This window comes from Lipotes vexillifer, unplaced genomic scaffold (genome assembly GCF_000442215.2).
Source record: "Lipotes vexillifer unplaced genomic scaffold, Lipotes_vexillifer_v1.1 scaffold672, whole genome shotgun sequence".
Taxonomy (NCBI): Eukaryota; Metazoa; Chordata; class Mammalia; order Artiodactyla; family Lipotidae; genus Lipotes; species Lipotes vexillifer.
This window is the reverse complement of record NW_006787454.1, coordinates 600,097-608,818: the sequence shown is the minus strand read 5'-3', so window position 1 is coordinate 608,818 and position 8,722 is coordinate 600,097. Positions and strand designations below refer to the sequence as shown.

The window sequence follows — 8,722 nt, the reverse complement described above, 5'->3', positions numbered from 1 at the left end:
CATATAGGTTATTACAGAATACTGAGTAGATTTCCCTGTACTGTACATAAGTGCTTGTTGTTATCTATTTTATATATAGTAGTGTGTGTATGTTAATCCCAACCTCCTAATCTGTTACTCCCCCCCACCTTTCCCCTTTGGTAACCATAAATTTGTTTTCTAAATCTGTGAGTCTGTTTCTGTTTTGGAAATAAATTCATTTGTATCATTTTTTTTTGACTCCGCATATAGGTGATATCACTTGGTGTTTGTCTGATTTACTTCATTTAGTATGATAATCTCTAGGTCCATTTGTATTGCTGCAAATGGCATTATTTCATTCTTTTTTAATGGCTGAGTAATATTACATTGTATATGTGTATCACATATTCTTTATCCATTCCTCTGTCGATGGACACTTAGGTTGCTTCCATGTCTTGGCTATTGTAAATAGTGCTGCAGTGAACATTGGGGTGTGTGTATCTTTTCGAATTATGGTTTTCTCCAGATATATGCCCAGAAGTGGGATTGTTGGGTCATATGGTAGCTCTATTTTTAGTTTCTTAAGGACCCTCCATACTGTTCTCCATAGTGGCTGTACCAATTTACATTCCCATCAACAGTGCAAGAGGGTTCCCTTTTCTCCACACCCTCTCCAGCATTTATCGTTTGTAGGCTTTTTGATGATGACCATTCTGACCGGTGTGAGGTGATACCTCATTGTGATTTTGATTTGCATTTCTCTGATAATTAGCGATGTTGAGCATCTTTTCATATGTTTTTTGGCCATCTGTATGTCTTCTTTGGAGAAATGTCTATTTAGGTCTTCTGCCCATTTTTCCATTGTTTTTTTTTTTGTTGTTGTTGTTGTTGTATGCATTGTTTGTATATTTTGGAGATTAATCCCTTGTTGATTGCATTATTTGCAAATATTTTCTTCCATTTAATCCATTTCTTAACACTTGGCTCTGTTGTGGTGGTAGACTGGAGGAACAGACTTATTTTTGCACTTATTAATGATTTGTAATTTGACTAGATTCACTTGTCCTGGTCAGCTTCCTCATCCACCAGTCTACATTTGCCAGGTACTACCTGCTTTACCAGGAAAATCTTGAGGGTGGGAAGGTAAAAACTGCTCCTTTTCCATTAAGCCTGTTAGGACAAGCCTTGCTTTTTTAGATTCTCCTAGGCAATTAGTGACTGCTGTCAGTTATGCATCCTGAGCACACTGTTCCTGTCTCTGGAAAACCTTTCCCATTTACTCATCTTTACATCCTTAGTAACTGATACAGTGCCTGGCAAGTAGTAAGCACTCAGTGGATATTTGTTAAATGGATGAATTAATATGGTCTCATGTAGAATGCTCAACTCTACATGAATTTAGTTCATGTTTGTATAATATTTATCTTAAGCTTGAGTAGTAGAATAAAATTTGGTTAGAAAACTTCTAAGTTAAGCAAGAAACTTAGCAATCATATATATGTGATTGAGGGCTGTAGTGGGACTTGGTCATTATAAGACAAAATGGACCCTTATCTGAAAAAGGTTAATTTTGTTAATTTCCTCTGTAAGAACACAGTTAAAGAGAAAGAATGGGTACCTGGCCAAGCAGCAGCTGGTGCGTCTGTTGATGAAGACGTGTGTAATTTGGGTTGGTTGTAGTAGTGCAGGCCAAATGGGAAAAGCAAGTCACTCTTCCTTTTCCCATTTTTAATAGCAAATTAATTTCTGAGTGTGAAGGCATTTCTGCAGCTGCCACTAAAATTGGCAAATATTTTTCTAAATAAATAATACATTTCAGAAACAAACTTCTCATTTTAACAGGCAACATATTTCTGGCTGTTGTATTTGCTCACAAACATTTCAAATTTAGAAATATTTATTTTAAATATCTTGGAGATACCAGTGTTTGGAATTTTGAAGACAACAAATCTTTCATCAGTGGGGAAATGCTACCCAACAGAAATGTGTAAAAACGCACGTACAGTTATGTTACTTGAAACACTTGACAAAAATACTGTTATAATCACAGTGAGATCCTGCACATATTTTCCCAAACGTTTCAGTCATTTCAGAATTTTGCCAGTGACTATGCAACCATTTTGGCCACAGCTCAGTAGGACTAGTTCAGCTTTGTAAATTTAATAGAATTCCCCCAACTTCTCCATCCCTTCTTTCCTCCAGAATAGTTTGGGACCACAACTCCTCTGAAGCCTTAAAAATCCAAGAGAAAAAATCATTATAAATAGAAATAGGCATTTTACCTTAAAATACGTCTAGGAAGACATTTGAGGGCAATTCAGTTTTTTTGTGGCCAAGGATTCTGGCCTTTTTTTTTCTGGGGAGAAAAAAAATCTTGTCAAAAGTGGAAGGAGGGGCTTCCCTGGTGGCGCAGTGGTTGAGAATCCGCCTGCCAATGCAGGGGACATGGGTTTGATCCCTGGCCTGGGAAGATCCCACATGCCGCGGCGTAACTAAGCCCGTGAGCCACAACTACTGAGCCTGTGTGCCGCAACTACTGAAGCCCGGGCGCCTAGAGCCCATGCTCCGCAATGAGAAGCCACTGCAATGAGAAGACCGCGCACTGCAACGAAGAGTAGCCCCCACTCGCCGCAACTAGAGAAAGCCCGTGCACAGCGGCGAAGACCCAACACAGTCAAAAATAAACAAATAAAATAAATAAATTTATTAAAAAAAAAAAGTGGAAGGAAGGGGAACAGTTCAAATGGAGATATCAAAGAGGAAATTGTAACTTTTGAAAAATACCCTGTGACTCGGGAACACCTGAATTTCAAAATTATTTTTATTTTTATTTGTGTGTGTATTAAAAAGCATCCTTGTCGGAGGCGTGGCAGGGCTTGGAGGCTCGGCCGCGCGTGGCAGCAGCCTGGGAGCCTGAGGCCGGGGCGTCATGCACAGGCGCTACCCAGCTGGGCTGTGAGGCGGCTGAGGCCTCGGCTGCGAGGCCTTCCCGATGAAAGTTGGGGCTCTGCGGAGCAGAGCGGAGGCTGCGCCCGGTCCTCAGGCGGGGTAGAAGGCCGGCAGGCCCGGTCCCCCGTGCGCTGTGGAAGTGGCGGTGGCGAAGGACGCCCTAGAGGAAGAGAGCTTCGCGCTGTCCATCTCTTCCGCCTCTGATGCAGAATTTGATGCTGTGGTTGGATATTTAGAGGACATTATCATGGATGATGAGTTCCAGTTATTACAGAGGAATTTCATGGACAAGTACTACCAGGAGTTTGAAGACACAGAAGAGAATAAACTCACCTACACACCTATTTTTAATGAATATATTTCTTTGGTTGAAAAGTATATAGAACAGCTGTTGGAGCGGATTCCTGGATTTAACATGGCGGCTTTTACTACAACTCTACAGCACCATAAAGATGAAGTGGCTGGTGACATTTTCGACGTGCTGCTCGCATTTACAGATTTTCTGGCTTTCAAAGAAATGTTTCTGGACTGTCGAGCAGAAAAAGAAGGCTGGGGACTGGACTTAAGCAGCGGTTTAGTGATGACTTCATTGTGCAAATCATCTTCTGTGACAGCTAGACTATGACTATGACTCCTACTATCACAACTAGTCTTGGCTGTTGGAATCAATTTAGAGAGTTGTCCTTTACCTAAAAGGTACTTGTGAAAATCAATTCCTAGTGTTACAGGTACAATCCTTGTATCACTTCACTGTCTTCTGCTGGTCCCGATGTAGTCCCATTGTTTCTATAACTCGTTTACGTGTTTTTGAAAACATATTTTTATAGATAAATACTCAGGCTAACCTAGTGGATATAATCTTGGAAATTCCATGATTACTCACTTCAAGATCAAAGTATTATATGCTGTGTGCATTTTAGCTGTTGGTGCTATGAAAGCAAAAATGCTTTCTATGTTGGTGTTCCTATTTTACTGGGCACCAATGAATGTATACTGGAAGTAGTCTAAAAGGTTTCCTTTTCTTAGAGCATGTTAGTGTTTGTGCAGGTTTGCTTAAAACCCTTTCTGTGTAAAACAGCTCCTTAGGTTTTCTGTTGGGGTAGGGGCTCGGCACTTCCTTCTTGCTGTCAAAATAATCCTACCAAGATAGTGTTCCACTGGTCTAGCTCAGTAGGAGATAACAAACAGCTTTACTGGTCATCTGTCTGCTTGGATTTAGTACACTGGTTTACTACAATGTTTGATAGAACATTACTGACCAGAAAACATGGATGTCACATCTCTAGGAAGAAAAACTATAGTAGTTCAATTCCCAGTGTGTACCTTAGTTGTTTTTTTGTTGTTGTTTTTATTTCTATTTTTCAAGTAAAAATAAGAATCTCTACTGACTTTTCACTTGGCTGTTCTGGTTTTAAAGAATGAGCTAGCTGTAGGCTGTGTGTTTTTCTGTACCAATGTGGTGCTTATTAAATACTTTTGTACCATGAGTAAAATTTCACGTGTTTTGCAGAAAAAAAAAAAGAAACAAGCATCCTTGTTAAATATACTTTCTGGGATTTCCCTGGTGGCACAGTGGTTAAGAATGCCATTGCAGGGGACACGGTTTCGATCCCTGGTCCAGGAAGATCCCACATGTCGTGGAGCAAGCCCGTGTGCCACAACTACTGAGCCTGCGCTCTAGAGCCCGCGAGTCACAACTACTAAGCCCGCGTGCCACAACTACTGAAGCCTGGGAGCCTAGAGCCCATGCTCCACAACAAGAGAAGCCACTGCAATGAGAAGCCCGTGCACCGCAATGAAGAGTAGTCCCTTCTTGCTGCAACTGGAGAAAGCCCATGTTCAGCAACAAAGACCCAATGCAGCCAAAAAAAAAAAAAAAAAGTATGTGATTGTCTGTGTGTGTGTGTGTGTGTGTACGTTCTGAGTTACGGTTTGCTTGCTTATTTGGTTATTTCGTTTTTTTTTTAGTTTTTTTTTTGGCGGTACACGGGCCTCTCACTGTTGTGGCCTCTCCCGTTGCGGAGCACAGGCGGTGGACGTGCAGGCTCAGCGGCCATGGCTCACGGGCCCAGCCGCTCCTTGGCATGTGGGATCTTCCTGGACCGGGGCACGAACCCATGTCCCCTGCATTGGCAGGCGGACACTCAACCACTGAGCCACCAGGGAAGCCCTATTTAGTTTTTTAATTTGTTCATTCCTTACTTTATTCACAAAGGATTTAAGATGACTGCAACAAATATGTATAAGAAAGGTATTATATGTCAATAAAAAGTAAAAACAAAAAACGAGACATAGGCCAGGGAAAAACAGGCATAACTTTGACTGACATAATTGCTACGATTTGACCTCAGAGTTAGCTCTGTGTTTCTGGACAACCAAGGGGAAAACAGGAACACTTATTATATGGTTCTTATTTTCAGAAGGGAAAGCAAGAGCAGAAATAATATAGAAACAACCACAAAAAAAGCCAACCTGTGTCTCCAAGGAAATGAAGTATTTTCCTAGCATTAAATGGTTAAAAAAAAGAAAAAAAAAAGTTGAATGGAGGGCTTCCCACAGGGGAGCTGAGAGTGTCCTCCATAACTTTGCTCCAGTTTGTTCATTTGTTCATTCTTTTACTCTTTCCTCAAACATTTATTATATGCCTACTCTGTGCCACATCCTGTGCTAGATGATAAAGATACAACAGTGAACCAAACATATTCCCTTGTCAGAGCTCGCAATCCAGAGTCTCAAGAAGACCCAGGGCCAAAGGATCTGCTCCAAAAGGACAGGTAGGCTCAGTGGTGGAACTTGTGAGGATTGGGTTTCTCCATGTTAGCAGGCATTTCAAGTTGACATTCAGGACCTACAGCCTCTACTGTGATCCTAGGATGCTTGCAGTTTACTCCAGCGTGAAATGCTGGGAAGAGGCTAACAAGAATTAGGTGATCGATGGGAGTCAGGGCCCTAGCTGGTCTGGCTGGGCGCAGGGCTGAAGTTATTCCTGGAGTCAGGACCAGAGTAAGTGATCTGTTAGTTGCTTCTTGGGGAAGAAGGCCAATCCACCTAAAGCCAGTTTCCTGAATGGCAAGTGGACCTACCTAATTGCTTGTTTCTTTTCACTGGAAAATGTAAACAATTCATATACAATGGTTTTAACAGCTTTTTGAAGATGTAGGTGATGTTTAAGGTGTCCTCTTTTCATTTTTATATGCTGGCATTTTATGGACCCTTCAGTTTTTGTTTGCCCTGTTGTAATGGGAGGGGACTTGGACAGGGAGAGAGAAAAACACCCCACAGAGCCTGGACTGCTGGTCTTCAAGAGAGAGGAGATTGATGGGCAGGGAGTGGGGACATGAGGGGGCGGCAGAGTAAGAATATATTTACCAAGAGTATAATCTTCGAAAAAATATATTCTTGAGTGCAAAGAATTCTTAGGAATATATTTTTCTTATGAATAATAGCAAAGCCAATTTATGCCCTTTAGTACTTCCTCACCCACCCTCTGCCTGTTCTACCTCCCACTAGAGGCATTGTTAATCCATTGCTTCCAGGCAAGACTCCCCATTGATTCAGGGTCTCCATGGGAATGAGGCTACAGGGGACATGCACTTAGTTCAAGAAGATGGGACAGGAACAAACAGAACCTGGCAGAAAGGATAGAGTAAGTCACAAAGTCATTCATAGTGTTTTAGGGATGCTTCACCATGTTGTCTACAAATTAGATCTCTTCCTAGAGCTTAGAACTGGAATCTGGATGTCTTCAAGCGACTTGACATTGAAAAATACTAAAAAGATCTCTCTATATATACTAACAAACGTAAGGTAGATAGCCAGTGGGAAGCAGCCGCATGGCACAGGGAAACCGGCTCGGTTCTTTGTGGCTGTCTGGAGGGGTGGGATAGGGAGGGTGGGAGGGAGGGAGACAAAGAGGGAAGAGATATGGGAACATATATATATGTATAACTGACTCACTCTGTTATAAAGCAGAAACTAACACACCATTGTAAAGCAATTATACCCCAATAAAGATGTTAAAAAAAAAAAAAAAAAAGATCTCACTTACTGAAAGCACATAAATTTCATCTTCCACTAATAAATTTTTCTTTCTCATCAATGGAGAGCAACTTGCATTTGTATCTCATTTTGTAATTTTCAGCATGCTACATGTTGTCTCATCTTGTCCTACAGAAAGTGAGTTTGTTTAACTCACTTATTTGTACCCTCCTTTATTGTAGAGAAATTTTGAGTTAGTTTGCATAGAAACATAAAATTCAGTTGAATAGAAAAATAGATGAGGATATTGCAGCGAAGGAAAAATAAGAGTAGCTGCATAAAGCCGGTGGGATAGCACCTTGTTTTCCATAAAGTCATTTGTAGTTGCTAGATCCAGGCTATACCAGCCAAAATAAAGAGAGGGAAACTTTGTTTATAAAAGTAACATGGTCATTAGATTAAAAGAATAAATGCTCAGGATCACAATTTTTCTTGGTACTGAGACCTGAGAATTTTCCACAGCTTGTTCTCATAGAAGGAACACTATGTGGCTTACAGACTGTCTTCCTGAACTCCTGTGTAAGAAGTACAATGGTAGGTCTCTCTTGACTGTTTCCTATAATATCCTGCTTGGTAAGGTTTATGGGATTATGCCAGAATACGTTTTAATGAAAGCAGTTCTCTAGGGGGATAAAACAATGCAGTTCAGGTTTACAGCTCCCTGATGGCTGGACAGGATCCAAAGACCACATCCAGGAATGGGTGGACGTTCAGTCTTTCAGGCGTTCCTCCAGGAATATTATTTCTTGTAATCCAGTGCTTTTAAATGCACAGCAGAGAACTTCGGGTTAGATTCTTTGGCAAGAACCCGAAAGTGTGAGTTGGCTCAGACAAAATCATTTCACAGATGAAGAAGCGGGACCTTGCAGAGGCGGATGATTATGCAAGGCTTTGAGGTCAGTGGCAGAGCTGGGATCAAGGCCAGATTCTTCCGACTCTTAAGTCTAGCATTCTTTCAACCATTTCATCTCTCCTCTCTAACCTAAGTAGAATTCTATTACAATTTACAAATGTTAAGAATGGAATTTCTTAATGATGTTTTGTTTAATATCATATTTGCCACTTACCATAAACTTTATTAATAACTTTTGATTCATAATGGGTCAACAGATGGTAAAATAGTTTAAAAATCTGCAAATGTAAAATGATCTGGGAAGAGGAAATCAGTTAAGATACCTGTTTTAGAGAATCATTTAATGTGCTGTTCAATAAAATAATTAAAAGTTTGGTCTGGAAAAAAAGGATGACTATTTCTAACATCTGTAATGTAATCCTACTTGGATGTTAACTTTTTAAAAAAAATTAATTTATTTTTGGCTGCGTTGGGTCTTCATTGCTGCACACAGGCTTTCTCTAGTTGCGGTGAGCGGGGGCTACTCTTTGTTGCGGGGCGTGGGCTTCTCACTGCAGTGGCTTCTCTTGTTGCAGAGCATGGGCTTTAGGCATGTGGGCTTTAGTAGTTGTGGTTCATGGGCTAAGGAGTGCAGGCTCTGTAGTTGTGGTGCATGGGCTTAGTTGCTCCACGGCATGTGGAATCTTCCCGGACCAGGGCTCGAACCCGTGTCCCCTGCATTGGCAGGTGGATTCTTAACCACTGTGCCACCAGGGAAGTCCTAGATCTTAACTTTTTAGAAGAATGAAACATTAGCTATAGAGCTGAAGTTCTGCCCTCCCACTCCTTTGCCCTCTACCCTGAAGTTGTGGGTATCACTCCCAAGCATGTTTCTGTTCTTTTACCATATATGTATGTGTGTGTTTAAAATTTACATAAAGT

General features: G+C 41.1%; 1 pseudogene across 1 annotated transcript; it reads left to right on the top strand.

Moving 5' to 3' along the window:
* The first annotated feature begins 3,070 nt into the window (after positions 1-3,070).
* On the top strand, positions 3,071-3,535 carry LOC103071311 (ADP-ribosylation factor-like protein 2-binding protein pseudogene; annotated as a pseudogene). Its single transcript, XR_014368654.1, has one exon. The product of XR_014368654.1 is annotated as an ADP-ribosylation factor-like protein 2-binding protein pseudogene (transcript).
* The last annotated feature ends 5,187 nt before the right edge of the window (positions 3,536-8,722 follow it).